Source organism: Hyperolius riggenbachi, chromosome 1 (assembly GCF_040937935.1).
Source record: "Hyperolius riggenbachi isolate aHypRig1 chromosome 1, aHypRig1.pri, whole genome shotgun sequence".
NCBI classification, from domain to species: Eukaryota; Metazoa; Chordata; class Amphibia; order Anura; family Hyperoliidae; genus Hyperolius; species Hyperolius riggenbachi.
The window spans coordinates 610,853,397-610,880,823 of NC_090646.1; positions in this window are offsets into that span (position 1 = coordinate 610,853,397).

Genomic DNA, 27,427 nt, shown 5'->3' on the forward strand with positions numbered 1-27,427 from the left:
CGCTACAGCGCCCCCGCTGGAGCCAGCAAAGGTAAATATTGAACTGACAGTCGGCACAGTCGCCAGCTGTTCGGAGGGCTGCGGCGAGACCCCGGTGGGACAGAGGACGGCGTGGGAAGCCTCATTAGGATCCGGAGGCTTCCCCCATCCGAGGTGAGTACCCCCCAGGGGATCTTTTTAATGTTACAGAGGCTCTTTAAAGGGAGGAGGAATTTCACAATAATCCTTTGAACCCTATTATTAAACACTTCCTGACCACACTGATTGAAATCTACGCCTTGTTTGGCACCACTTATCTCTGCCAGGGCATTGATTTCAATCATCTTCAGATTCCCCACTACACGCTACCTCTGATCGCGCCGCTCTCTCGCCACTGCAGCCCCCTCACTCTGCCATCAGTATGACGGCAGAGTTTCATGAGCCAGTGAAGAGCCGATTTTATTGGCTCCTGACCCCGTGATCACTGTGAGCCAATGCCATTGGCTCAGGGAGCTCTGCTGTAATAGCGACAGCAAAGCGAGGGGCCTGTAGCGATGAGTAAACAGCATGATCGGCGGTAGTGGAGGGTCTGTGCGGCCTGACATTGGTAAGCACCATTTTCTCAAACTAGCAGTCTCTGGGGCCGATTGCAAAAGACCAGAGAGGCAGCGGAGGACGTCCAGGGAGATAAGGCCATAAGGCCGGAGGGGGCTGGAGGTAGCCCCAGGTATGTATACATTTTCTCTCCTGCCCCATCTCAGGTACACTTTAAGGGGCCACAGGCTGCTGGTACAGAAGGGATTAATGGCTACTAGTGTTTTATTATGGTTCATGTATTTTTTTTTATGAAATGAAATAAGATGAATTGCTCATATAACAGAAGTCACCAAAGCAAATAAGGAATCTATTATTTTCCATAGCTGGAAATGCCTGGGACGCACATTTATCTCGCTCACTGTGCCATTGTCCTCCTTGTGTCTTACTCTAGTCAGCTGGTTTCAACAAATCCTAAAAAAGAAAGACTTTTTACATGCACAGTTTAAGTCTTCTGGGCCTTCTTTCCATTGTTTTATGTAAAGGAAAAAATGGTATAACAATTTAATGTTCCACAAGGCTAACGCTTGTGTACAAGTTGTCCCGTGCCATTTTCTGTGTGGAGCTGCTTCTTGCTGTCCCCGGAGCATTCTGCAGGCATGTACAGCTGGGTCACAGGCTGGAGAGGATTGATCAGCTGCAGCTGTTGGATGTCCAATGGCTTCATAAATCACACAGGTTACTGACACTGTTTTATTGCAAAGTGACCAGCAGATTCTCAGAAGCCTTTGGCAGCCATGGCAAGTTTTCACATGCCCTTAAATGTTCCCTGTACAGAAGAAAAAAGTGTCTATGCCTCTTGCCTCTAGTGTTACACTGTAAACCCATCTGTGATCAGAAGGTGTCTTGATGTGAGAGAAGACATGGTATAGAGTATGATGTAGATCCCATATTCCCAGAAGGGCTGTATAGTGTGTGTGACATCAGCTAGCAGCTGGTCTTGTCTGTCCAGGCGTGTCTACGATAGAAGATAAAATCTTACCAAAGAGCTCTGCTTCAGGGCCGGCCTTAGGTTTCACAGCGCCCTGAGCGAAACCTGATTTTTGTGCCCCCCTTCATCCTCTTCACACGTGCACACGCATGCACACACAATTCACCTTTTCTCCTGAGTTATCTCCTAGGACAGTAGTTCCCAACCTTTTTGACATCATGACACATCACCACAAATGCTCAGATCTCCGTGACACTTCACATAGAAAAATTACTATTAATAACCACAAATGGATGGAAAGAGTGCATTATCCTCAATATACCCTAAAAATGAAGGCTAGAACCTTTCAGGAATATCAATAAAAACAATCAGTGGGACAGTTAGGGCCCCCCCTCTATTTGGATTGATAGCACAGCACCATGCGTTATTTATAGCCACAGTGCACCCCCCACCCCCAAAAAAACTCCATCAGACTCAGTATAGGTAGGTAGCCAGGTATAGGTCCCCCAGTGTAGGATCTCCTGTGTAGGTGCCCTCAATATACAAAGCCAAGCATAGGTGCCCCCAGTATAGGAAGTCAGTTGAAGGTCTCCTCCCATAGGTAGCAAGACGTAGGCTCCTCCAGTATAGGTAGCCAGGTGTTGATGCCCTCAGTATAGGTACCCAGGCATAGGCTCCTCCAGTATAGGTAGCCAGGTGTTGGTGCCCTCAGTAAAGGTACCCAGGCATAGGTTCCTCCGGTATAGGTAGCCAGGTGTTGATGCCCTCAGTATAGGTACCCAGGCATAGGTTCCTCCAGTATAGGTAGCCAGGTGTTGATGCCCTCAGTATAGGTACCCAGGCATAGGCTCCTCCAGTATAGGTAGCCAGGTGTTGGTGCCCTCAGTAAAGGTACCCAGGCATAGGTTCCTCCGGTATAGGTAGCCAGGTGTTGGTGCCCTCAGTAAAGGTACCCAGGCATAGGCTCCTCCAGTATAGGTAGCCAGGTGTTGATGCCCTCAGTATAGGTACCCAGGCATAGGCTCCTCCAGTATAGGTAGCCAGGTGTTGGTGCCCTCAGTATAGGTACCCAGGCATAGGCTCCTCCAGTATAGGTAGCCAGGTGTTGGTGCCCTCAGTAAAGGTACCCAGGCATAGGTTCCTCCGGTATAGGTAGCCAGGTGTTGATGCCCTCAGTATAGGTACCCAGGCATAGGTTCCTCCGGTATAGGTAGCCAGGTGTTGGTGCCCTCAGTAAAGGTACCCAGGCATAGGCTCCTCCAGTATAGGTAGCCAGGTGTTGGTGCCCTCAGTAAAGGTACCCAGGCATAGGTTCCTCCGGTATAGGTAGCCAGGTGTTGATGCCCTCAGTATAGGTACCCAGGCATAGGCTCCTCCAGTATAGGTACCCAGGCATAGGTTCCTCCAGTATAGGTAGCCAGGTGTAGGTTCCTCCGGTATAGGTAGCCAGGTGTTGGTGCCCTCAGTAAAGGTACCCAGGCATAGGCTCCTCCAGTATAGGTAGCCAGGTGTTGGTGCCCTCAGTAAAGGTAGCCAGCTATAGGAGCCCCCAGTATAGTAAGTCAGGTGTAGGTGCCCTCAGTGTAGGTAGCCAGCTATAGGTGCCCCCTTGGAAGCTGACGCCCTGAGCGACCGCTCAGGTCAAAGGACGACTATGCTCTGCTTATTACTATTATGATTGATTTATAAAGCCCCAACATATTCCGTGGTGCTGTACAAAGTAAGAAACAAACATGGGGTACAAAATAATACAATGGTATACACCAATATACAAAATACAGAATTGGTTCAAAATACAGAATTGGTAATGACAGTGTCTAAAGTAACATGATGAATAAAATGTAGAATGAATTCCAAGAAACAAAAAGGTGAGCGAGCCCTGCCCTTGTGAGCTTACAATCTAAAGGAGTACATACATCTTAACTTTTTGAGATAAGTAAGAGGGACAATTAAGCCACACCCCTGCCACACCCTAATCACACCCCTGCCACACCCCTAGTCCTACATACTAAAGATTTCATAGGAAAAATAAGTTTATTTATAATCCAAAACCCGCTGGCCTTTCTATCCTTGTTCATTATCCTTCATATTAATATTTGAAAATAAGAAATATATCAATTTAAAGGATGGGAATTCAGTTTAGAGTCAATTAAACACATTTTTCAGTAGATAAAATACGTATATTTACATAAATCTGTACATCAGTCCTGAAAGAGGGACAAATTAGGAAGAAAGAGGAACAGAGGAACAGGGACTTGGGAGCTATGGGAATCAGTGGCGTAGCTAAGGAGCTGTGGGCCCCGATGCAAGTTTTACAATGGGGCCCCCCAAGCACTCTATACATAACAATTGATATGGCGTGCCAAAACTTGCCAATGGCAACTGCAGTGTCAGAGGTGCAAGAAGGGAATGGGGAACAGTTTGTTAATGATTACCACTATTCAAAGTATCTATAGAAGTGATTATTCTGAGCACAGGAGAATAGAGAGCTAATACTGCAGTTGAGGGAGGGCCCTCCAGGGCCCCCCTGGCCCAAGGGCCCCAATGTGGTTGCAACTTGCAACCTCTGCATTCCATATTGCTATGCCCCTGTATGGGAATAAAATAAGAGGTGGGTGTGAGAAAACACGGAAAAGCCGCCGCGCGTTCTGACAGCAAGGCGGCTGATTCCGCGTCCTACGCGTCGGTTTGCACGCGGAGGCGTGCGTCTGTTAACCTGGCAGAACGCGGAAAAGCCTCCGCATGTACTGTACTGACAGCGAGGCGGCTGGTTCCGCGTCCAGCGCGGCGGTTTGCAAGCAGCAGCGTGCGTCTGGTGTGGCTGAGTCTGTTAGTTCACACAGGTTTAGGAATACGCGCGCGCGCGTTGAGAGGCAGAACTTTTATGACGGCCAAGAGGGGACCAGCTGACCAGGCTGGTCAGCTGACGCCAGAGCAAGTTTCTATTGGTCCATCACTTAGAGGTGGCGCCAGAGAGCGCTACACTATATATAGTTGCTGCTGGCCAGTCACAAGTTGTCTGCCGTTGCGAACACTACCTGGAAGCACTCAGACCTTAGTCAGATCCTGCAGTGTGTTTGAACCAGGTGGACCTGGGAATTCACACTGAGCCAGATTACTTGTATTGTATTCTGTTTATGCTTAGACCAGTTCCAGGGTGTAGAGACCACGGATCTCACACCCAGACTAGGGAACTTGTGTTACCATTCTGTTATACATCAGACTAGTTCCAGGGTGTAGAGACCACGGACCTCACACCCAGACTAGGGAACTTGTGCTACCATTTTGTTACACATCAGACTAGTTCCAGGGTATAGAGACCAAGGACCTCACACCCAGACTAGGCATTGTTTGATATCTGTTATGACTTATTGCTTTCCTGACTACTCCTCTGATCTCTGATTCGGTACCTCGCACATCTGATACTCTGTTGCCAAACCCTGCTTGCCTTGGATACTGAATCAGCCTTCTGTCTATGTCTCTTATCTGTGTTGCCGACCTGGCTCGCCCGACCACGAGAGCTATCTCTACTATTAAGAGATAGTCTCCAGATCACTCAGTGACATTGGTCTTTATTGTCACTCACTCTCTGAACCTTCATTCTTCCAGCCTGACTCCGCCCCTTGGGGAGTCTCAGGCTACTGGAAGGTTTCCTTATCTCTAGAGCAGTATTGCCCATACTGTCTCTAATTTCCTGTGCTATACTCAAAGTACTACCGTTACACCAAACACTCACATTATCCAGGTGTCCAGAGGTTAGCAATATATCTGTATTATCGGTGATTCTGCAGATCATCAATAATCAGGTATATATCTGTGTTCTTGGTGATACTGCAGATCACTAATAATCAGATTCTCTCTGCGTGCTGACACCGATCGTTACAGTGGGGCAGTATATAATAATCATATCTACAGGCAGTGTATTTTTAGGATATCTTGTAGGAGTGCAGCTTGGCCAATTAAAAACCGTGCAAATTGCTTAACTATATGTGTATGATAAATAAAATATTAGCAACATTGAAATGAGTCATATATTTTTATTTTCAGGTGAATGGGTTCATTTTTAAGATTGCATGAGACTGTCACTGGTGCTGTTTAGAATCCACGCTCTACTTTGTTTTGCTAAATAGGTACAGATGTAATGCCCCCTTGAACTATCCTGCAGTAAAACCTCATTAGAATCCTTATGTCACTGTTTCTCAGCTGTTTAGCTTCTATTTAACTTTTCAGGAAACCACACTGAATTTGACAGGCTGTCAACAAGCTCTTTTGCATAGATAACAACTCAGGTCTTTTTAACTACTGCTTTACAGGAAAACATAAAGGGACTTCAGATAATTTCTCAGTAGGGCTAGCACTATATGTACATATGTTTATAATTTGTTGCATGTCATTTCAGGAACGCTTGAGGCTAGTTTCACATATGGGGTTGATTCACTATAACAAGTAGTGTGCTTTATCAGAGTTAACATGCCTTATCAGAATTAACATGCCTTATCAGAGTTAACATGCCTTATCAGAGTAGCATAGCGAGCGCTACAAACGTATGCCTGTTAATTGGCAATGACTAGAGCTCCACGCATCCTGCCCTGAGCCCCTGAGTCACTTGACAAGCAGCCTATTGGGCCAATCAAAGTGCGGGGATAATGTCCTTTAAAGTGATTGGACCCACAATGGCTCAGGGCAGGACGAGTGGAGCTCTCGTCATTGCCAATTAGCTGGCAAAAGTTCATAGCGCTCGCTATGCTACGCTGATAAGGCACGTCAACGCTGATAAGGCACGTCAACGCTGATAAGACATGCTAACTCTGATAAGGCACACTATTTGTTATAGTGAATCAACCCCATAGAGTGGTTCGATAGTCCTGCGGCAGGAGAGCACCGCAGTACAGTGTGCCAAAAGCTCCACCCCCAATCTGTGTGTGTATCCGGCTGGATGATTGACGCATGTGCGCTGCACTGCCACAGCAACAATCGAATGGAAATGCTTGCCACCCGGTACCACCAGCAACGCTCCGCATTGTCGGCGTTGCCTCTGTGTCATCACAAGCACTTCTGCCGCATTGCGTCGCATAGTGGCTAATGTGGCCAATCTCACTGAGATTAATGGCCACTGCATTGGGGGAGCGGCGTTGGAGCCTACCACGACACAATGCAAGGTCGTATGTGTGAAAGTGGCCTGAACAGTAACTTAAAAACAATAACCTATATGTATATATTTGTACTCACTGCTCATCTCTGCTTGTAGACTAACCTTTCTTTTAGCCAGCAGCAAAGTAATGTAAAATGAATGCTGTAACATTATCTGCGACACATATAACTGTTACAGTGATATTCTGTAACGGCAAACTTTGGGACCCTTCCAAAATCATTAATCTGGGTATAAGGCCGGAATGCTATTGCTCTAACTTTGTTTTGCTTTCATAGGCAGCCTCCATTTTTCAAACTCGCGAACAAGTACACATAGAGAGCACAGTTCTCTAGCCGTTCTCATTTCACCAAAACAGTAATCTGTCCATCGACTGCTATTTCCTGAATGGGCGGTGGCTTTAATCCAATACAAACATTAAGGCCTGCTGTTTTAAAATATATGCTGTAGACAGATCGATAAACACATACTCGGGGAAAATGCCAACAGTTACAAGCTGTGTATGCCATGCAAAAACATAAAGCAAAGTGGTCACATGGCACTGATTACTACAAGGCATTAGGACTGTACGACTGATTTACTGGGTCTCATAAGAGCACAGCATAGTTTTGGCTTCTTAAAACAGAAGGTATTTGCCATTACTCAGATTGAAGTGAGGATCTGAGGTGTCCCACAATGCATCACTGCTGAATATGCAAATCCTCCCTTTGTTGTCCCTGATAACTAGACACACCTCCAGAACAGCTGGAATGCAATGATGTGTCAGCTTGTTAATATTACAGAGCCAAACTAATCCAACATGTATACTGCCTGTTTTGGATTGGTTGATCCTCATCAGTGCATGACATGGATTAATATGGCTCTAGAGGGTGGGACTTAAAGAGAGTCTGAAGCCTTTTAAATATCCTCTTTTTATTAGACATTTATGTAAAGCAGTATCAGCCTCGGTAAAATGCTGCATTACTGCGGCAGTACGAGGTAATTAAACCCCCCAAATCCCCTGGGCAAAATTTGGGGAGCGCTTCTGTGTAGAGTCAGAGCTTTTGTGCTGTAGCTCTGCCTCTACTCGCGTCAATCCCCCCTGGTCGCTGCCTCTCCCCGCCCCTCTCAGTATACTTTCACTTGAGAGGGGCGGGGAGAAGCGGAGATCCGCGCGGAGATTGACGCGACTGAGGCAGAGCTACACCACTAAGCTCTGCCTCCCCGGGCAGCAAAATCCACGACCCGGAAAGTTGTGGAATTTTGCCCTGGTATTTGGGGGGTTTAATTACCTCGTTCTGCTGTGGGAATGTGGCGTTTTAGCTAGGCTGATACTGCTTTACATACTGCTTTACATATATGTTTGATTTTTAACCACTGAAGGACCGGGCTATTTTTTGTGATTCTGTGCTGCATGGGCTCTCCAGCCCACAGCACAGATCAGGAACCACGCAGGGTGACCAGACTTCCCCCCTTTTTACCCCAGTAGGAGGATGACCTGCTGGGGGGGTCTGATCGCCGCCGCTCCGTGTGGCCGAGCGGGGGGGGGCTCCTCAAAGCCCCCCTCTGCAGCGCGATTCCTCCCTCCCTCTCCTTCCCTCCCCTTTGCTCCATGGGTGGCACAGGACGGCGATGCGTCCGGCGCCGCCTCTGATAGGCTTCAGCCTATCACACAGCGGCGATCCCCGGCCAATCAGAGGCCGGGGATCGCCAATCTCCTTAATGGTGCTGATTGGCCGGGGATCGCCTGCGTGTGTTTCTCCCCCGCGTGTTTACAAATAGCCTGCGAGCTGCGATTGGAGGCTTGCAGGCTTTTCTCGGAGACACCCTCCGTGAACTGACATGGAACGGCCGCTCAAGCGGCCGTTTCCATGTAAAACCACAAACGACCAGCCGCCGTCTGTCAGCGTTAGCTGGTCGTTAAATGGTTAAAAGGCTTCAGACTCTCTTTAAAACACTCAGAGTTACACATTACCCAGCAAGCTCAGGGTGAATCAGAACTCATCGGAGTGTATAAGGGGCTGAAAGAGATCAAAAAGCCACCTTACTATCAGGGACAACAAGTACACTGAAATGCCTATATCCACAGCAAAGGCTACATGCTAAATTGGTGTCGCCCATCCAGAATCGGGACCCAATCCCTCGGGCGACATCAATGGGCCGAGGCTGTACAGATGCTTACATGTTCTGTTGCAATGGTGTCAGTACCCCGTTTCTCTGGGTCAGGACCTGATTCCCTTGGGCAACATCGCTGGGCTGCACACACGCATCAGTGGTGTAGCTGACGATGCACAGGGGGCGATGGAGGGATAACGAGGGGCACATGCGTGACATCACGCAGTGGGCGGAGAGCGGCCTGAACAATGGGATCGGCGTCACGGGGGGGGGGGGGGGGTGAGTAGATCCCCCAGCAGATCCCTTGCTGGCTGGGGGTTTGCCGACTGCTGCACACATGCCTGATTAACAAATTAGAGGACCCTACACTCTATCCCATATGCTATCAAGGCATTTTGTATTGACCTGAGGAAGCGGGCCGTGACTCGAGAAACAACTTTTTCCCCAGTTGAATTGGAGTCTATATCTTCAGGAGCAGTAAGCAAATACCTCTCTTTTTTATAATTTATATTTTAAAACACTAAAATAGAACACACGCTGGGCGCCAGTCAGATCTCCTTTGGAGGTAATAGCTTTGCAGTTTTTCTGGAAAGTCTAATGTACTACAGGAAAGCGACCATCCAGTATCCAGCAGGACCTGGAGTACCGAGCAGGGCTACAGGAGAGCGACCATCCAGTATCCAGCAGGACCTGGAGTACCGAGCAGGGCTACAGGAGAACGACCATCCAGTATCCAGCAGGACCTGGAGTACCGAGCAGGGCTACAGGAGAGCGACCATCCAGTATCCAGCAGGACCTGGAGTACAGAGCAGGGCTACAGGAGAGCGACCATCCAGTATCCAGCAGGACCTGGAGTACCGAGCAGGGCTACAGGAGAGCGACCATCCAGCATCCAGCAGGACCTGGAGTACCGAGCAGGGCTACAGGAGAGCGACCATCCAGTATCCAGCAGGACCTGGAGTACCGAGCAGGGCTATGGGAGAGCGACCATCCAGTATCCAGCAGGACCTGGAGCACTGAGCAGGGCTACAGGAGAGCAACCATCCAGTATCCAGCAGGACCTGGAGTACCGAGCAGGGCTACAGGAGAGCGACCATCCAGTATCCAGCAGGACCTGGAGTACTGAGCAGGGCTACAGGAGAGCGACCATCCAGTATCCAGCAGGACCTGGAGTACCGAGCAGGGCTACAGGAAAGCGACCATCCAGTATCCAGCAGGACCTGGAGTACCGAGCAGGGCTACAGGAAAGCGACCATCCAGTATCCAGCAGGACCTGGAGTACCGAGCAGGGATACAGGAGAGCGACCATTCAGTATCCAGCAGGACCTGGAGTACCGAGAAGGGCTACATCCAGTATCCAGCAGGACCTGGAGTACCGAGAAGGGCTACAGGAGAGTGACCATCCAGTATCCAGCAGGACCTGGAGTACTGAGCAGGGCTACAGGAGAGCGACCATCCAGTATCCATCAGGACCTGGAGTACCGAGCAGGGCTACAGGAGAGCGACCATCCAGTATCTAGCAGGTCCTGGAGTACTGAGCAGGGCTACGGGAGAGCGACCATCCAGTATCCAGCAGGACCTGGAGTACAGAGCAGGGCTACAGGAGAGCGACCATCCAGTATCCAGCAGGACCTGGAGTACCGAGCAGGGCTACAGGAGAGCGACCATCCAGTATCCATCAGGACCTGGAGTACCGAGCAGGGATACAGGAGAACGACCATCCAGTATCCAGCGGGACCTGGATTACTGAGCAGGGCTACAGGAGAGCGACCATCCAGTATCCAGCAGGACCTGGAGTATCAAGCCGGGCTACAGGAGAGCGACCATCCAGTATCCAGCAGGACCTGGAGTACCGAGCAGGGCTACAGGAGAGCGACCATCCAGTATCCAGCAGGACCTGGAGTATCAAGCAGGGCTACAGGAGAGCGACCATCCAGTATCCAGCAGGACCTGGAGTACCGAGCAGGGCTACAGGAGAGCGACCATCCAGTATCCAGCAGGACCTGGCGTACCAAGCAGGGCTACAGGAGAGCGACCATCCAGTATCCAGCAGGACCTGGAGTACCGAGCAGGGCTACAGGAGAGCGACCATCCAGTATCCAGCAGGACCTGGAGTACCGAGCAGGGCTACAGGAGAGCGACCATCCAGTATCCAGCAGGACCTGGAGTACCGAGCAGGGCTACAGGAGAGCGACCATCCAGTATCCAGCAGGACCTGGAGTACCGAGCAGGGCTACAGAAGAGCGACCATCCAGTATCCAGCAGGACCTGGAGTACCGAGCAGGGATGGTTAATTCCCTGCAGGCCTATATGGTGGTTGCAGGAACTGCAGCCCACCTTTGTGAGTATATACAGTATCTATATAATTTTATACTCCCTACACCTGAAGATACTGCACCATTGGGCTCCCGGTCTCTCCCTACTTCTCACCTAGGTATTCTTGGTCCCTACAAGAATCAGTAAAGAACCCCCCCATACACGCCTGATTATCGGCTGAGGCAGTCATTATTGCCCACCTCAGCCGACTTGAGTCAGATGTGTGTACGGGCCTTTGTGTACTTACCATACCAAGCTGTTTCTTCCCTTTATTCCTACTCCTTCAAGTATCCAATTACTGCTCCTTCTAAATGCTTCTGTTTCTCATTGAAATAAATGGGTTGTGTGCCAAAGTTTAATTTTATCCAGTGGCTGCGGTGTTCTGACACATTTATGAAATCTGCTGGTAAAGGGGATGGGGCTCCAGTCCTGAATTCCCCCGCTGTACTCTGTTGCTAAGTCTACACATGGCAATAACAGAATCTAGGGTATGGAATGCTGTAAATTCCATTCAGCTAGAGCTCAGAGCCAGGGTCACTGTCTACAATAAAATGGTTCTATTTAATCCTTATTAATCTTCTCTTTACCCAAGAAAATATAGCTAATGTGATTTATGCTGTTATGTTTGGAATTCATTATCATGTATTTATAACCTGTTTGCTGTAAAGAGTTACCACAAGTTCAAAAGCAGCCCTTTTTTGTTTGTAATAGTTTCTGCCATACGCTTTTCTGACAATGGCCAGAATGCACTAAAACCATCTCCTGTCTTTAATAATGATTCTGTGCTGTGTTTATTGTTATCACCGTGGTTATAAGTCATGTAGTATTCACTAAGCAATTTAACTCAGGAAAACCTTAAAATAAGGATTTTGTCCTTAAGTTAAGGAGTGTTTTCTAAAGTAAAGGTTTTAATCCTTAAAATAACAACAGAATTCTAAAGTTAAAGACAGGGGCCCATATGCAATTAACTTTGTCACCCAGTGATCTCCTATTGATCTCCTAGGTGATATTTTTTATCGTCTCTTTAAACTAACTTTTCAACATTTTACAACTGAAAAAGTACCCAAAAGTTGGTGAAAAAGTACTATTTATTTTGAGTGTTTCCTTGCTTGCTGGTGGCTTAAAAGGTATTTTATGACAAATTTATGACAAATTGTGAAAATATCACCTAGGAGAAAACTCAGGAGAAAAAGTGAATTGCATACGGCCCAAAAACTGTGAAGTGTGCGAGGATGTTGTGAGCTGAAAGACACCACACATGGGCCTTGATTCACAAAGCCGTGCTAACTCATAGCATGGCCGCGCTATGCCTCACACGACCTTTACCGCGCATAAAACCTTACACGCGCTATAAAAACGTTTGCGCGCGTTCATGTGACACAATGCACACAAAAGTACACATTGCGCCGCGTGAACGTGCGCAAACGTTTGTCGTAGCGCACATAAGGTTTTATGTGAGGAATAGTGCGGACGTGCTATGAGTTAGCATGGCTTTGTGAATCAAGGCCATGCTCTCTCTCTCTCTCTCTCTCTCTCCTTCCCTGGCTGTCCTACACAGAGTAGCTGTAATCGTCCTGGCAGCAGGAGGTTGTGGTACATCCTGGCTGCATGTGCTCCTCCCTTCCCTATCTACTGCATGTGAGAATAACTACAGAGGTGATAACTTAAAGTGGACCCAAATTAAAAATACAAGATTTCAGAAATAAAATCTATTTTCTAAGTTATAATAATAAATAGCAGCCTTTTTTCAGCTGCATGATGACAAATATACAATATTTTACATTTATTGGAGGAACCCCTCCCCTTTCTTTCAAATTGCCGGGAAAAATCTGGCAAACTGGTGTAGTAGATGGTGTCTGGCAATGGAGGAATTGCTAATGGCTGCCCCCAGTATAACCCTAGTTATGAAAAGAGAAGAGTGAAAAGCATGCACTGAAATGCTCATAGGTTTGAAGCAGTGTTTATTTATCTTTAAATGTGTCAGAGTGGTGCAACTAATTATTTTTAATTAAAAAAAATGTTTGGTTTGGGTCCGCTTTAAGGACTGAAGTGATAAGACAACACTCTCACTGTGAAAGCTTATCACATGTTTTCAAGACAAGATTCTTAAGTAAATTAAGGGCACCTGGAAATTTGTGCATCCATAAAAGCCAATAGTAGAATATCATAAAATTTTCCAATATTCTACAGTACTATTAAAGTGCATATTTTACTCACTACAGCCAAACCTAAGCCTACCCTCACACTGATCCCTCCCACTACCGCTGCCTAAGCTTAACACTCCTCCTTCCCGAGGCCTAACCATAACCACCCACCTCCCACGCCTAACCTTAACCACCCACCCCTGTGGCTAACCTTAACCGACACCCCGCCCTCCCTGCCGGGGTCCCCGCCAGTCAATGGGCCCCTTTGGCGGTGCCCAAACTTCAAGCGCCCAAGTTTCCTCCTTCCATGCTCAGTGGCGTAACAATAGTCCCCATGACCCCCCTACCTGCAGGAGGGATCACTCCTACCTTGCAGAGTAAGCACAGCAGAGCAGTGTACCTGCTCCAGCGCTGCGCCAGGTCTCCTATTCCTGTACAACCACAAGTTCTATGCTTGAGTACAGCTGGCTCCTGGTAACCGGCCTCTGATCATGTGACATGCATTGGGAATCGGTTACCGGCAGCTGGCTGTATACAAGCATAGAGCTGCTGATTACAGGATAGGGTTGATCAAAGATATGCAAATTCTTCCGAGTTGATGCAAATGTTTATGCAAATGTATGCGGTTTGAAAATGGACAGCTGACAAACAGGCAGCACCAACTGCCATTATTTATAATCTCACCCCCTAATAATGTGATAGGCTAAAAGATATTTTTTTATAGATATATACATGCACAGAGGAAGATGCTGGTTGCTTGGCAATTGGAAACAGCTGTCATTTTCCCCAACGCAACAAGTCTCACAGACAGGCACAGACACAGACAGGAAACTGTCAGGACCTAGGTCCTGACATCACACTGTGGGAGGGGTTTAACCTCAATATCAGCCATACAGACACCCCTCCCCCTCCTTATGATTTTTTTTTTTTTTTTGCAAAAAGGTAAATATTTCTAACGGGAAAAGGGGTATCAGCTACTGATTGGGGTTAAGTTCAGTCCTTGGTTACAGCTACTCTTTAAAATAAATGTGTGGCCTACAATTGCAGGATATAATGATATTAGTGGATTATCCCTGCCTGCTCACATGGAAGGCTGGCCTGATTGTGGTTCTCTTCCATTGAACGCCACACATTCTTGATTGCCATTGTTCAGCCTAGCACTTTCATACATTGAGATCTGAGATTGTGACTTGTTATTTCAGCATGTAAGACAGTACATGTCATCTAGCAAAGGGGAGCTATATATATAGCTGACAAGACGACAGGAGTATCTGCAGGCTGTACAGGAGGGAAAAGACTGATTTTTCTGAGCAAGGAGACTTTTCATTATCCATTACAGAGATATGGCTCTCAAACAATCTACGGCTGTTACTGTACAAGTGAAAATTCTCTCCTGCAGCGTTATTACAAGCGCAATAGCTACACGCTTGCAAAGCCAATTATAGCTAAAAACAATGGTATAACTGCTTGATAGGACATTTCAGTGCAATTACAGGCATGCAGCCGCAGGTAATAGCTGATTTCACTGCTGCTCGTTTTGTTACTTGCATGAGAATTTGTCTTTGTGGCTGAAATTTTTAGATTCGTGATGATATTTTTTGTGGTATCATGTAAAGGCGACAATTAAAAAGGGCGCCCCATAGACATTAACGTTAAACTGTTTTCGTTTGGCGATAACTGTATAAAAAGTAGGGATGCTCGGATACCCTAAATCACGAATTTGAGTAAATCCGGCCACGGCAGAATCAAAATCCGGATAGGCCATGATCGTGATCCGGATTTAAATCGGAGCTCCGGATTCGACTCGACTTTGACTAGCCATGATTACATGTAGTGATCACGGATTTGACTTTAACGTTAATAGCAAAGCCCCCATACATGCTAAAATCACCAAAATTGCATGGATTAGAAAGGTGATCAGTGGCTACAACTTACTTTTTTTTTTCAAAAAGACCTACGCTGACAGAATGATCCATTTCTGTCCGAAATCAATCGTTCCCGTCGATTCCCGTCGAGCCGTCCGTGCGGAAGATTTTGCTCGATCGCCGGCGGGTCGGGAGTGCAACGATAGCTGCGTTCGAATGCCCGACGACCCACGCTAGCAGCAATACATTACCTGTTCCGCCAGCGCGAGTCCCCTGGTCTCCGCTGTCTTCTTTTCCGCTGGGCTCCGGGTTCCGGCTGGCTTCACTTCCTGTCCCGGCAGGAACTTTAAACAGTAGAGCGCCCTCTACTGTTTAAACTTCCCCCAGCAGGAGGTTCAGAGTAGCTGGAGCCGAGCGCGGAGAAGAAGACAGCGGAGACCAGGGGACTCACACTGGCCGGCTGGATCAGGTAATGTATTGGGGTGTGGGGGGGGGGGGCAGCGGCAGCTCCACAGATTGTGATTGGTTTCATGCTGAAATCGATTCACAATCTGTTTGCAGTAAATGCAGCCATACGATCCCTTTCTGAGCAAATTCCATCAGAGAAGGATCTATCTATTGGTCGATGTGATGGCAAATCGACCAGTGTATGGCCACCTTAAGCCGTGATCACGGATTGTATCCGAGCAACACTGATTTAAAGGGCGCAACATTAATTTGAAACAATTACAGTATTTTGTTTGTAAAATCGTTTGTGAAAATATAAAACAAATATATATCACTGGTTATCTTTAACTTTTGTGTCCATACCAAATATATCGATTACAGTAACTCATAATTTAACTATAAATAATTGTTTCTAAACTGTATAATTGTTTCTAAAACTGTTCCCTATGCTTTCTATGAAAAACATTGTTTACATTTCAATTTTTTTCACCACAATGAGCAGCTTCTGCTATTTTCAATTATCGTTTTTCAACAAATTTATTTCAAGAGAAACTATGACCAAGGATTGAACTTCATCCCACTCAGTAGCGGATACCCCCTTTTACATGAGAAATCTATTGCTTTTCACAAACAGATCATCAGGAAGCTCTGTATGGCTGGTATTGTATTGAAACCCCTCCCACAGTGTGATATCAGGACCATGGTGCTGACCTCACACTCAGTGGCGTAGCAATAGGGGGTGCAGAGGTAGCAACTGCATCAGGGCTCTTGGGCTAGAGGGGCCCCGAGGGGCCCACCCCTCAAACACAGTATTAGGTCTTTATTGGTCCTGTGCTATTAAAGTGGACCTGAATTCAGAACTCCTCTCTGCTCTAAAAGATACACAACAGCATAATAACCTTTAAACAAAAAACATGTATTTGTTACAGCTGATACAAGTCCTAAAATACTTTTTTCACAGTTTCTACTTCCTGAGTCATGGAAGCAGACATATTGTTTACGGCCTGTGCTTTCAAATGGGCTTATCTGCTTTTCTGCCATAGGCACTCATGTGACACCGGGGAGGATCAAATTACAACTTGTGATTAGTCACAGATGAGGGGGAATTAAGCAGGCTAAACTCTCTAAATACATACAGGGTGCATTTCTCTATGCTTTCCTTCTGTCCTGTGCAAGAGTTCAGGTCCACTTTAATATTCACTTCTATAATTGTTTTGAATAGTAGTGATTATTAACACACAGTTTCCCATCCTCTTCTTGCATCTCTGATCGCTTTTGGTGTGTTGTATCACTTGTTATCTACAGCATGCCCCAATGTTAAACTTGCACTAGGGAGCTTCTTAGTTACACCACTGATCACACGGTGGGAGACTTGTTGCATTGTGGGAAATAGCAGCTGTTTCCAAATGCCAAAAAAGCAAGCCTCAGTTACTTCCAGTAAAATGTCACCATATGATAAATGTCAGAATGTAAATCAGGGAGAGGAAAGATTTTACAATGGGCAAACACTGACTAAATCATTTATACATACATTTTTTTAAAAAAATAGGCCCTTTTTTTAATATGTTATTTTCACTGGCGTTCCTCTCTAAACTTATATATTAAAAAGTAAATTTTATGTTTGACTCCTCAATTCTAATTTTTTTAAAATAAAAACATAAATAATCATATACAAATTTATTTTACACAAACAAAATGGGATATTAAGGTTAGGTGCCCTCCGGGGGAGCGGGGATTAAGGTTAGGTGCCATCAGGGGGGGTCTTAGGGTTAGGCACCACCAGGGGTTCTTAGGGTTAGGCACCACCAGGGGAGGGTTTGAGTGAGAGTAGGGAGAGTTTAGGTTATAATAAACTATCAGTAAGGATTAAAGATATTTTACTATATGAATGAAATTGTACAATATCGGTATATTAAACAATATTTTATTACTTTTACTGGTGCTTACTTTAGAAAAAATAAAAATAGAGGTTAAAGCGGGGAATAGTACATTATCAGCATTATAAACAATATTTAACTTTTATAAATGAGCCCATTTTACTAAACTTTAATATAATTTATATCTGTCGCCCTTTTTAGCTGGGGCCCTTATTATATGCACGCATTTTTTGCTGGCAGTTTTATCACTCCTCTCTCTTGCTGTTCAGTTACTTCCAACCAACTTTCCTTCATGAACATCTAATTCACGATGCCTAAAGTTAGCCATACACTATACAATTATTTTAATTAAAGAGGTAAGTATGAGGCAAAATATCACCTGTCAACTACTGATTGCATAAAACTACAAACTGTATACATGAGGTGCATGTTCCTTAACACTGCTGTAAACAAATGCAATTGAAAAGTTCAAAATCAAAAATATCAGAACGTGGTCACAGTCTAATTGAAGACTCAGAGGCATAGGATCTCTGGTAGCATATCACAGGTGTGTACGCACCATTAGGCAGAGTCCTCATTGGGACTTGGGATTCACCAGGACTCTAATGCAGTTTGGACTTGTTACTTCTATGGACTCAGCCTTGCTGATGCGCACTTTGAGGATATATGCAGGCCGAGATTTACCTCACAGGAGCCTATAGGCACAGATGTCCTGACACCTTAGACTCCATGATCCTACAAATCCCCACCAAACTGTACCGCAAGTGTGGCAGCTGCCCCAGCTCTCACTTCTTCTGTCATAGCTAGCTACAGGGGCCACTTAGTATTAGGTAGCCAGAAGTACCCTCAATATTAAGTAGCTAGTGGTTCCCCCAAGTATTAGGTAGCTAGAGGAACCTCAGTGTTAAGTAGGTTAGAGGTGCCCCTGATTGGATGGAGGTCTCGTCAGTGGAATGCCAAGAGCTGGGTGAGTAACCTCTAATTTACACCCTCATCAGGACTCGGGCAGCATGGTGGCATAGAGGTTAGCACTCTCGCCTTGCAGCGCTGGGTCCCTGGTTCGAATCCCACCCAGGTCGACATCTGCAAGGAGTTTGTATGTTCTCCCTGTGTCTGTGTGGGTTTCCTGTTTCCTCCCACATTCCAAAAACATACAGATAAGTTAATCGTTTTCCCCAAAATATTGGCCCTAGACTACGATACATGCACTACACGATACATACACAGATATATGACTATGGTAGGGACTAGATTGTGAGCTCCTTCGAGGGACAGTTAGTGACAAGACAATATACTCTGCAGAAGATGTCAGCGCTATATATATATATATATATATATATATATATATATATATATATATATATATACATACTGTACATACAAAAAAAATAATAATAATCAGGACTGCGTAGGGAAGATGAGAGGGAGGGAAGTGAGCCGCCTTTACATCATCAGGCGCCTGTAGGCACGTGCCTACAATGCTTTTTGCTAAATCCAACCCTGGATATATGCCTGTTACCGCTGATGTGTGTTGGTTCCAATAAAGGACTGTGGGTCTGAGTCACAAAGCCTTTCTGTTAAATTATATTACCTTATTTATTAACTCACAATTGACCTCTCCTTAAATGACTTAACTCATGATTTACCTCTCCTTATCTAACTTAACTCATGGTTTAGCTCTCCTTATCTAACATAACTCATGGTTTAGCTCTCCTTATCTAACTTAACTCATGGTTTAGCTCTCCTTATCTAACATAACTCATGGTTTAGCTCTTCTTATTTGACATAAATCATGGTTTAGCTCTCCTTATCTATTTATCTCATGAATTATCTCTCCTTAATTGTTTAACTTATGCATTAGCACGCCTTACAGTTAAGGTGAAAAATAAGTAACTATTGTGAATCATCCCCTGTGAAACAGATGTTTCCTTATGCTCTGTGATTGACGTCTCCGTTACAGTTAGACCATAGCAAAATACTGATAAAGATTACTAGCTATTAAAAATAACTAGTAAAAAATAGGCAACTTTACCAGTATTCTACTAGCAGCTAGCTACATCCGAGTGCCTTTTTTACATGTATAGTTAAACGGATCACAAGGATCTGCAAAACTCCACAGTGGTCCTTGTACTCCTACCCCCATATGAACAGAAAGGCTGTTGATTTAAACAGAAGAGAAACGCAACACAACTACACAATGTAAGGCACTCGTTTCCAAGTACACTAGACTAGCATAAACAGTTTTATTAGTTTCTTGTCTGTGTGGTTACATTTTAATTAGATTTATGCGGTGCCTGCTTCTAATCAGCCATAGAGCCTGCTTAATTTGCACGTGCTTGGTATTAATATGGAGTAAGAGATTATGAAAGCAGCTATTATTGGATGTATACAAAAAAAATCCTCTTGTTTGGCAGTCATACAAAACTTTTTTCTTTTGTTTCCACTTTAGTGGCTTTTATATCAGTAGGTCCCTGAAGTTTAGGACTCCTTGATACCAAAGACTTTCCATCAAACCATTGGCATGCATGACCAGGCCCGGATCTACCTCACATGAGCCTATAGGCACAGACGTCCTGGCACCCTAGACTCCGCCCTCCATGAACCTACAAATCAAAGGTAGGTACAGGTGCCCCTTAGTATTAGGTAGCCAGAAGTGCCCTCCGTATTCAGTAGCTCCAGGTGCCCCTTAGTGTTAGGAAACTAGAGGAACCTCAGTATTAAGTATCTGGAGGTGCCCCCAGGGGTGCCTCTAGCCATTTTGCCACTCCAGGCAAGAAAACCTGCCCCCCCCCATGAAAATAATCGTAATGTGGCAGTGTTTCACCAAAAAATAATCGCGATGCGGCAGCGTTTCACCAGAAAATACACGTATTGCGGGAGCGTTTCATCAGAAAATAACCGTAATACGGCAGCGTTTCCCCAGAAAATAACCGTAATGCGGCAGTGTTTGACCAGAAATTACACTTATTGTGGCAGCATTTCACCAGAAAATACACAATGCTGGCAGCGTTTCACCAGAAAATACACAATGCAGCAGCGTTTCACCAGAAAATACACAATGCAGACAGCATTTCACCAGAAAATACACAATACAGCAGCGTTTCACCAGAAAATACACAATGCGGGTGACAGAAGAAGGCAAAGGCAGTGGCGCACGGAAAGTGGTGTTCCGGGTGTCTGGAACACCCCCCAGCACCGAGACCGGAAGTGGGGCTGCCGCATGGCCCGGCCGGCTGGGGAGAGGAGAGAGAAAAAAATGATGGAGGTGCCAATAAGGGATGCGGGAGCCGGCTTTATTCCTCGCTCCCTCCCTCCCTCTGAATTCCCCTCACCTGCGGTGAATGTGTGCCCGGCTCCACCATGAGTGTATGCGCAGCAGAGCAGTAGGTCCTCTTACCGCAGATCAGGAGCACCGGCAACTAGTCTCTATGCTTCCTGTGACGTCATGGTAAACAGGAAGCAGGAGACTCCAGTTGCCGATGCGCCTGATCTGCGGTAAGAGGACCTACCGCTCCGCTGCGCACACACTCATGGGGAAGCCGGACACACATTCACAGCAGGTGGGGGCATTCAGAGGGAGGGAGGGAGCGAGGAATAAAGCCGGCTCCCGCATTCCTTATTGGCGCGGCTGGCGCCTCCATCATTTTTTTCTCTCTTCTCTCCCCAGGGCAATCTTCTCCCCACACAGGGGCACTTTCCTCCACCTATCTAACCTATACTGGGGGGCATATACCTATCTAACCTATACTGGGGGGCATATACCTATCTAACCTATACTGGGGGGCATATACCTATCTAACCTATACTGGGGGGCATATACCTATTTAACCTATACTGGGGCATATACCTACTATCTAATCTATACTGGGGGGCATATACCTATCTAATCTATACTGGGGGGCATGTACCTATCTAACCTATCCTGGGGGACATATACCTATCTAATCTATACTGGGGGACATATACCTATCTAATCTATACTGGGGGGCATGTACCTATCTAACCTATACTGGGGGGCATGTACATATCTAACCTATACTGGGGGGCATATACCTATCTAACCTATACTGGGGGGCATATACCTATCTAATCTATACTAGGGGGCATATACCTATCTAACCTATACTGGGGGGCATTTACCTATCTAACCTATACTGGGGGGCATATACCTATCTAACCTATACTGGGGGCATATACCTATCTAACCTATACTGGGGGGCATATACCTATCTAACCTATACTGGGGGGCATATACCTATCTAATTTATACTGGGCATATACCTATCTAATCTATACTGGGGGGCATATACCTATCTAATCTATACTGGGGGGCATGTACCTATCTAACATATACTGGGGGACATACCTATCTAATCTATACTGGGGGACATATACCTATCTAATCTATACTGGGGGGCATATACCTATCTAACCTATACTGGGGGGCATATACTTATCTAACCTATACTGGGGACATATACCCATCTAATCTATACTGGGGGGCATATACCTATTTAACCTATACTGAGGCATATACCTATCTAATCTATACTGGGGGACATATACCTATCTAACTTATACTGGGGGACATATACCTATCTAACCTATACTGGGCATATACCTATCTAATCTAGATAGGTATATGCCCCCCAGTATAGATTAGATAGGTATATGCCCCCCAGTATAATCTATATTGGGCATATAACCATCTAATCTATATTGGGTGACATATACCTATCTAATCTATACTGGGGGGGGGCATATACCTATCTAATCTATATTGGGTATATAACCATCTAATCTATACTGGGGGGCATATACCTATCTAATCTATACTGGGGGGGCATATACCTATCTAATCTATACTGGGCATCTACTTATCTAATCTATACTGGGGGGCATATACCTATCTAATCTATACTGGTGGGGCATATACCTATCTAATCTATACTGGGCATCTACTTATCTAATCTATACTGGGGGCATATACCTATCTAACCTATACTGGGGGCAACTATATGGGCTACCTATACTGGGGGGGGACCTATAGCTGGCTACCTATACTGCGGGCACCTATACCTGTCTCCACGTTGGGGTGCGCATTTTACGCCCTCACCCTGGGTGCAATTTAGCCTAGAAACTGCTAGTATTTGGCTCCACCCACACCATGTCTTGGCCACGCCCACACGCCGCTTTCAGGAATCCCCCCCTTGGAAATCCTGGATTTGCCCCTGAAAGGGGGATGTAAGGAGGCACAGGGAGACAGAAGGAGGCAGAGGGGGACAGACAGAGCCACAGGGAGACAGAAGAAGACACAAAGGGGCACAGAAGGAGGTACAGAGGAAGGCGCAGGGGACAGAGGTGGCACATGGAGACAGAATGAGGCACAAAGGGAGACAGAAGGAGGCACATGAGGGCAGAAGGAGGCATAGTGGGACTGAAGGAGGAATAGGGGGCAGAGGTAGCACAGGGGGATAAAGAAAGGCACAAGGGGACATAAGGAGGAACAGGGGGACAGAAGGAGGTAGAGGTGGCACAGGGGGACTGAAGGAGGCACAAGGAGACAGAAGGAGGCACAAAAGGGACAGAAGGAGGCACAAAGGGGAGGGAAAGGATGTACAAGGCACAGAGGGACACAGTGGCAGCTGACTGCAACTTACGCTAAGTAGATGCATTAGAAGCAAGTAATAGAATACCCGTGGGGCGGGGCTTAGCCGGGGCATGGCTTCACCCAGGGGCGTGGCTTAATCTAGCAACATGGCGCCCCCTGGACCAATGGCACTTCAGGTAATGGCCTGTACTGCCTATGCCTAGAGGCTCCCCTGGGTACCCCTGACTGAAGGGAGATGTCAGTGGAATGCCAAGAGCTGGGTAAATAAGCTCTCATTTACACTTTCATCAGGACTCTGCATAGGGAGGGAGGAATGTGCTTGGGAGGGAAGCGAGCCACATTTCCATCATTAGGCGCCTGTAGGCATGTGCCTACAGTGCCTTATGGTAAATCCAGCCTTGTGCATGACACATAGTCCCAAAACACTGAGGATGTCTTTTTACATTTCAAAGGTGGCACAACTGTGTGACATGTCAGATTGAGCCTACAGAATCATATGTAAGTATGTACAAGATTCCAGTCTGAAGTTCTGTATAATACCTGAAGTAGAAACGTAACGTTTGGAAAACTTGCAATAGACCATGTTAGTCATTAAAAGTATCAACGGAATCAATGTTTGTTGGTTTGATGTCTGCATAGCTCCCAACTGTCCCTTTTTTGGAGGGATAGTCCCTCTTTGGGAACCTAATCCCTCTTTCTTTCTTTCTTTCTTTCTTTCTTTCTTTCTTTCTTTCTTTCTTTCTTTCTTTCTTTCTTTCTTTCTTTCTTTCTTTCTTTCTTTCTTTCTTTCTTTCTTTCTTTCTTCCTTCCTTTCTTTCTTTCTTTCTTTCTTTCTTTCTTTCTTTCTTTCTTTCTTTCTTTCTTTCTTTCTTTCTTTCTTTCTTTCTTTCTTTCTTTCTCTCTCTCTCATTTGTCCCTCTTTCAAGAGTGATATACAAATCTGTGTAAATATATGTATTTTTCTCCTTCAACATGTTTTTAGTTGGCTCCAAAAATATATACCCATCCTTTAAATTAATATATTTCTTACTTTCAAATGTTAATATGAAATAAACCTGTTGACAATAGAAAGGACTAGTTGTGATGCTGGGGGCCATACTTTCTGACCACCCAGTGCAACAAGGCTAAGCAGCTGGACAATGGAAGAGGCTACACAGGTTGTCCAGAGCAACTGCAGCTCTGGGCTTCCGATATCGCTACAAATAAGACACAATGGCAGCGCAGTGCAATATTGTGCTGCCTATGGTCTGAGTAACCAGACAAGGAACAAACAGACAGAACGCTAGCAAGACTAAGCGCTGCCCTAGCGATAGCAAGTATTCACACAGGCAAGACTACAGGAAAGAATGTAACTAATAGCAACAGCAGCCTATAGTTACGTTCCCAGAAACTAGAGTAGCAGGTACACCACCGGTCACTAACATGGTGAGGGCAGAATCCAAGCTATCAGGATAGTGGACTTCACTGACCCACCGCGGATTCAGCGAATGTCCATCAGGCAAGGGAACAAGGCAATAAACAATAATACAGGAAAATAACAAACAGCTCAACTAACGGATAAATATATATTTAGCAAGTCTGCATATATATTTATCAAGAAACTAGCTAAAGCACAAATAATAAGGTCACATTAAACTAAAATAACAGATCTATAACAGAGTGTCAAGGTGCCCAGCAGACCAGCGTACTGACCGCTATGACGGGCAGGGTCTAAAATGGGAGGCAGACTTTTAAACTGGCATCAGCCAATGGATGCAAGTATGCGAATTCCCACACAGCTGAATGGTAATCATTCAATCCTGAGCTGGCTTGATTACCATTTGCTAGCTGGCTGTGAATGCAAAGGACTCCCATAAGAAATACATGCAGTATTACTGTATGTAACAACGTGCATGCAGGAAATCCAGGGCTATCTGGCTGCAGCTCAGCTGCAACAAGCAATTGGTGGAGCTGCCCAGATCTGCAGAGCGATTTCAAATGAAAATGAGACTTATTGCGAATGCACAACTGAATGCAAGCAGATAAGCCAGAACTGTCCATTTGCAGCTCCACTGCAACAGACAGAATACGCTACAGGAGGGATCCTTACACCAGTGTGGTTTAAATTATTAAATTACATCTTTTGCTTATGAATTTTTAGTGGTATGCATGATTGGGGGTGTGGCTGGGTGTGATCAGGGGTGTGTCTTAAAGTGTCCCTCTTTCTTAAAGTGTGCTAGAGCTGGATTAAACTAAAAGTTTTATACATACCTGGGGCTTCCTCCAGCCCCATGAGCACGGATCGCTCCCACACTGTTGTCCTCTTCTCGCTCTTTGGTACCAGGTCCTGTCAGTCGCGGTAAGTCTGATGTTAGAGAAGTGCGCTCTTTGCGTATCTCTCCAGCAGCTGCTGGAGAGATACGTAGAGGGCGCACTTCTCTTGTGCACACTGGCTGCAACTGGTTGAAGTTACGGGATCTGGTACCGAAGAGGGAGAAGACTGAGGACAGCGGCGTGGGAGCGAACCGTGCGCATGGGGCTGGAGGAAGCCCCAGGTATGTATAAAACTTTTAATTTAATCCAGCTCTTGATCCTTTAACTCAAAAAGTTGGCAGTTATGCATGACATGAGTGGGGTGAAGTTGTTTTACTTCCTGAAAGTCCTTTAAAGCAGACTAGAACTCAGTCAGAACTTCCTCTCTGCTGAAAAAGAAAGCATAATAACCTTTACAGAAAAACATTTCTTTGTTACAGCTGAAACAAATTCTGCAATAAATCTGCATTGTGTCTACTTCCTGCTTTCATGGAAGCAGCCTTATTGTTAACATCTTGTGTTTACAAATTAGCTGCTCTGCCACGGCAGAGGAGATCCCTGAGCTGACACAGCTGAGAGATTAAATTACGGTGGTGATTAGTCACAGATAAGGGGGAATTAGACAGGCTAAACTTTCTAAATACATACAAGATGTATTTCTCTAGGCTTTCCTTCTGTCCTGTGCAAGAGTTCATGTCCACTTTAACCCCCTTGGCGGTATGAAAAATACCGCCAGGGGGCAGCGCAGCAGTTTTTTTTTTTTTTTTAAATCATGTAGCGAGCCCAGGGCTCGCTACATGATAGCCGCTGCTCAGCGACATCCCCCCGCCCGCTTCGATCGCCTTCGGCGATCTCCGATCAGGAAATCCCGTTCAAAGAACGGGATTTCCTGGAGGGCTTCCCCCGTCGCCATGGCGACTCCGGATCCAACCCTCGCCGCTGCCTGGCACTGATTGGCCAGGCAGCGCACGGGGTCTGGGGGGGGGGGCGCGCGCCGCACCGGATAGCGGCGATCGGGCGCGCGGCGGTGGCGATCGGGGTGCTGGCGCAGCTAGCAAAGTGCTAGCTGCGTCCAGCAAAAAAAATTATTTAAATCGGCCCAGCAGGGCCTGAGCGGCACCCTCCGGCCGCTTACCCCGTGTCACACACGGGGTTACCGCTAAGGAGGTTAAAGTCACCCTGTAGTTTGAGGCATCTGGAGGATAACTCCTAGGGGAAGAAGGTAAATATGGGGACATGGTCCTCCCTCCCTGCTGGGGATCACATGGTGGAACTAGCAGGCATGGCACCCAAGCATGCCTTTGAAGGAGGTGGTGGAAGATGGCAGGATGCCTTGTGGGCTTGGTAAGGAGTAGTGGACTCAGAGGTTATCATGGGAAAGAGGAAAGTTGCATTGGGCACATTTGTTATTGGGGGAGGAGGAGGGAATATAAGGGGGACTTTATGCTGGCCACACGTGTTATGGGATGTGGAGAATTGTGGCTGCACTTTTTTTTTGAGGTGTGTGTGTGTGTGTGTGGGGGGGGGGGGCAGCCTATGGCCTCGATTCATCAACACTTATTGTAATGATCCGCTCAGCTGGCTGCACAGGCAGACAGCTGTTTGACCATTCCTTAAGTCTGTGGGATGCAGGTTTCTGGATAAGAGACCTGTCTTTGCTTTGCAACCTTCAGACCTGCTCTGCTGAGGAATTTGCATATACTGACTATGCAGATTGCCTAGTCTCCTCCCTTGAAGGCTTGCAGCATACAGGGCCGGTTTAAGCAACAATGGAGCCCCAGGGCAAAATAAACCTGGGGGGCCCCCCAACATATACCCCGGAACAAAAATCGGCATTAGGGGACCGTTTTTGCAGCTGGTATAACAGGGTGTGAAGTCCCAATCGGTCGGAGCTCCACATTCTGGCTATCCCAGCCTGCATGGGGGACAAGGGGTTAAAAAGTTTCAGGAGGGGGGACCCCACATAATTTAAAAAAAAAAAAATTCCCACACTCTAAACATAAAAAAAAAAATTGGGAAAATAGGAAAAAATGCCAGGTATCTTCATACAGCCATATTGCGGCTGTATAACGATCCCTGGCCAAAGCGCTGCGGCTGCGTATAGACCCCCTGGAAACCCCGTCAGGAA